This window comes from Diachasma alloeum, unplaced genomic scaffold (genome assembly GCF_001412515.2).
Source record: "Diachasma alloeum isolate Michigan unplaced genomic scaffold, Dall2.0 Dall_scaffold_00579, whole genome shotgun sequence".
Taxonomy (NCBI): Eukaryota; Metazoa; Arthropoda; class Insecta; order Hymenoptera; family Braconidae; genus Diachasma; species Diachasma alloeum.
This window is the reverse complement of record NW_021680711.1, coordinates 56397-60036: the sequence shown is the minus strand read 5'-3', so window position 1 is coordinate 60036 and position 3640 is coordinate 56397.

Sequence of the window (3640 nt, the reverse complement as noted above, 5' to 3'; positions counted from 1 at the left end):
TGGTATAGAAAAAAGGAGATTATATAAAGCGAGAGTGGGCGAAAAATTTGCCTGGCCTCAATTCTATAGGGAGTGCAGCGAAGAATACTATTTCCCTGCGGGGGAGGAGACACTGATCTATAAGCAAAAACGACCAATCACTGGTCTTTCTTTACAATAGACAGCAAATGCAAAAGAAGTGGGTGAAAAAGAAAAACTAGAGGCTTATTTCTCATAGGATATTTAGGAGTCCCCACCAAGGTTAGATTTTCCAAAATATGGAAAACTCGTAGCTCCTCCTCCTAACTAGTGTTGCATAAAAGAGCCTTACGAGGGTGTTTTGACTACATTTGCGTTTCCGGCAAAATGACATCAAGTCAAGTGAGCCCATCTCCCAAAAACAGTGGAAGTTTAGTGCGCCCAACAGGTTATAAGCCTGGAAGTTTTAAACGAAAAGTACCTCGATATTCTGTGAACATGAAAAATCAAAACGGAATAAATATAGTGAGCGATCGGATAGTGGAAAATAATAGTGAAGAAAACAAAAAGATTGAAAGAATGCTAAAAAAAGTGAAACTCTAGCAACGTGAAACCTCCAACCCCGGAGCTGCCATAAACATTGGCCCTGGCACCCAAGTGACTGAAAAGAAGAAAAACTCGGGAGGACGGTTGAGCAATAAATCACCCCATAGCGCTCAAAGTGATTCCAAAATTGTGGATGCGAATAAAAAAAGTGAAATTATTCAAGTGAGCACGGAGGATAAAAACTTGTGGATGAATATGCTGGAAGACGATCTTGATATTTTCAATCAAGTGTGTGATGAAAATGTGCCCCTTGAAAATAAAAATGTGGTGGAAAAGCAGCAACAGCAGAAGGAAAAAATAAAGGATACTGATGAAAAGAAGCAAGAAAAAACACGCGCTCGTGAAAATCGCTTAAAAATCGCTGAAAAGAAGAAGGCCGAATTCAACGCTCGGGAAAGAAGGATGCAATTGGCCAAGAAAAAACAGAGGCAATTCAGGGCCCGTGAAAACCGCTTAAAAATCGCTAAAAAGAAGAAGGCTGAATTCAACGCTCGGGAAAGGAGGAGGCAACTGGCCAAGGAAAAACAGAGGCAATTCAGGGCTCGTGAGTTTGAAAAAAATCGCTCTGAGGACCATACATCGACAGAAATCACCCCCGAGAGCCCTGAGGTCGTGTCAGAGTCACAATTATCGATGGAAATCATCCCCGAGAGCCCTGAGATCGTGTCAGAGTCACAATCATCGCTGGAAATCATCCCCGAGAGCCCTGAGATCGTGTCAGAGTCACAATCATCGATGGAAATCATCCCAGAGGCCCCGGAGACCATTGATCTTATTTCTCAGACTCCAGAAATGATACAGCCAATGGAGATCATCCCAGCAAGTCCAGAAACTGCTAATCGCATTTGGGAAACTTTGGACCCTATTGAAGCAATCCGAGTGACTCCAAAGACTCCATCAATAATCGATTTTGTGCTCGATCATCAAGGGGATGCTGCCCAGCCTAGACCATCAAATGAGATATCTCCAAGTCCTGAAGGTAAATATTTGAGATATATTCACATTAATTTGTTCGGAGTTTTGTGTATATTAATTGAATTTTATTTTTTTCTTGTGCCAGAGTGCCAAGAGCCTCGAAAGAGCATTGAGGAAATTGAGGCCGAATTAGCAGAGATTGCTGCAGCTCTGGAAAATCGGGAGCGCGAGGAAGAAAATGAACTCATGCAAGAAGAAGAAGAAGTACACCGCATTCAAGATATGTGAACACAGCGTCAGCAGGAGCTTGATGAGATTGACAAGGAATTGGAGCAGATCGACAATCAGGACCGATTGGCCCATCAGTCTCTCGATTTTGATCTATTGTCCCCGAGTATGTTCTTTGACTGAAAATTTATTCATCTTTTTGATAATTATGCATCATTTTGTAACATTTTTTTGAAACATTGAATAAACGGTAAATACATTTCAGCATTAAAAATGCGTTTCAGCTTTCATTTAAGGTAACCTTCAATATTCCCTCTCCTACGCCTTGCCGTCTTCCTGCCGCTGGAAGTCAGGGGAAGTTTCACTCTCTCCTTCCTCGTCTTGTTCCTGTTTCCTGCCCTTGAACGTCTTTTTCCTCCTCACTGTCCAGAGGGATTGAGGGGGATTTTCAATCNGTTTTCCTCTTCACTGTCCAGAGGGATTGAGGGGGATTTTCAATCTTTCCTTGTTTTTCACCCGTTTTCTTCCCTTGAACGTCTTTTTCCTCCTCACTGTCCAAAGGGCTTCAGGGGGCAGATGGTGGGAGGACTTCTGCAGCTATATAAGCTGCGAGGTCTCTCGAACCATCATATACAACCTCACCTTCGGTCCTCAGGATTATTTTGTGTTTTTGTGTTTCTTTTGTGTTTTTGTGTTTTTTTTATTATAAAAATGGTGGTTCCAGTAATCGCCCAGGAGGATGTTTACAGGATGGTAATCACCCGTATGGTAAGTTTTTATTTATTTATATTTTCAGTGTTTTTTTGTTTTACCGTGTTTTAGTGTTTCGTGTTTTCTAGTGATCTTTTTTTAGTGTTCGGTTTTCGTTTTTTTTTTTTCGATTTTCGTCTCGCGTTTTCCGTGTCTGCGTTATTTTAGTGCTCGCGTTTTTTATCGATTTGTGTCCGTGTTCTCGAGTGTTCGTTTTTCGTGAATTTTTTCGTGTTCGTTTTTCCGCGTTTCTTATCTTTCGTTTAATTTTTGATCATTTTTTTCGGTTTTCGTCGTTTTCTGTTCGTTTTTGAATCCCCCTCTTACGAAAAACCCATGTATCTTTTGTTCGGTTCTCGTTCGTTTTGTTTTCGTTTTGTCGTCTGTTTTTTCGGTTTTTGTCAAAATTTTTTGCTCGCGTTCTCTGTCGTGAAAACTTCTTTCGTGTTAGATTTTTCTTTCATTAAAAAAAACTTCTTGCTCGCGTTTTTCCATTAAAAAAAAATTATCATTCGCGTTTTTTCAATAAAAAAATTTCATTATTTTTTAAAATCTTTTTTCAGATGCAGGAGACTAGGAGGGAGAGGGCCTACCTCAGAGCAGCCAACCAGTGGCTGCGTTGGGAGGACGAGGAGTGCGAAATTCTTGATGGCTAAGATATCTTCGCCATCAGAGCCCTTCATGCCAGGGCGGAGCGCTGGCTGGCGGATGCAGAGCACGAGGCTTACATGGTAAGTCTCTCTCTTTCTCTCTCTCTCTCTCTCTCTCTCTCTCTCTCTCTCTCACACACACACACACACGCACACACATTCCCAAACTACTGTCTTTCTTTTTTCCTCATTTTTCATCTTTTATCAATTTATGTCTTTTGGTTTTTTTTCAGAGAGGCGATCGGTGGGAGCGCGGACTTGGCCCACTCACCCCCAGAGCTCGGTGGGTCCGGGCTCTAAGGCGTGAGGCCAGACGGCTGGAGGCCGAGAGCGAGCAAGCTCTCGGCTTGTATGACGTGGAGGATTCGTGGGGCCTTCACATCCTCTTCGAGGATGCCCCGCCCTGTCCAGACCAGAGCGAGGACAACTGGGACCTCGAGGAGTGGGAGTAAGACCCCGAAGAAGGAGAAAATTAGAAAAAAAACGAAAAAAAAAATGTAATTTTAGTTTTAAAAAAAATGTATTTTTAGTTT